The sequence below is a fragment of the Anopheles stephensi genome, unplaced genomic scaffold (genome assembly GCF_013141755.1).
Source record: "Anopheles stephensi strain Indian unplaced genomic scaffold, UCI_ANSTEP_V1.0 ucontig19, whole genome shotgun sequence".
In the NCBI taxonomy this organism is placed as follows: domain Eukaryota; kingdom Metazoa; phylum Arthropoda; class Insecta; order Diptera; family Culicidae; genus Anopheles; species Anopheles stephensi.
Window position 1 is genome coordinate 17,501 of NW_023405113.1, and position 954 is coordinate 18,454.

Below are 954 nucleotides of genomic sequence, written 5' to 3' on the forward strand. Positions count from 1 at the left end.
TCCGGGAATACGGAAAAGTTCCCCATGAAAGGCTGGGGATACAATTATTGATACAAATAATGTGCCTAAGGGTACATTTATTTTTCTAAGTCCCAGAAATCCGTCACTGAACATCACGACTTACAAACACATCTTCCCCCGGTCCTCCCATATACGGCACGGGGACAAGTATGAAGAATGAAAATCATGTGTGTATGGAACATATAATGTGCCTGAGAGCACATTTTTTTTCTAAGTCCCAGAAATCCGTCACTGAACATCACGACTTACGAAGACATGTTCCCCCGGTCCTCCCATATACGGCACCGGGACAAGTATGAAGAATGAAAATAATGTGTGTATGGAACATATAATGTGCCTGAGAGCACATTTTTTTTCTAAGTCCCAGAAATCCGTCACTGAACATCACGACTTACGAAGACATGTTCCCCCGGTCCTCCCATATACGGCACGGGGACAAGTATGAAGAATGAAAATAATGTGTGTATGGAACATATAATGTGCCTGAGAGCACATTTTTTTTCTAAGTCCCAGAAATCCGTCACTGAACATCACGACTTACGAAGACATGTTCCCCCGGTCCTCCCATATACGGCACGGGGACAAGTATGAAGTATGAAAATTTTTGGTCACAGCGTGAAATCCCTCTAATGATCATGAAAATAGCATCGGATCACTTATCTGACCATAAAAAGTGAACCAAAACCCTATTTGGACAAACTTTTTGGTCCTATGAAAAAATCACTTTTCATATATGTCATGGTCGAAAATTTTCTAAGTCCCAAAAAATCACTTATTCTCGAATATCTCGAAAACTACTTATCGGACAGGGGTCAACCAAGGTGTTTTAGAAAGGTCTTTACTAGCTCTATTTAATGAGCCATAGCGACTTTCAAGTGAATTTTTGACACTTTTTCGCATATCGGCATCCTTGGTTCCCATACTGGCCATAGG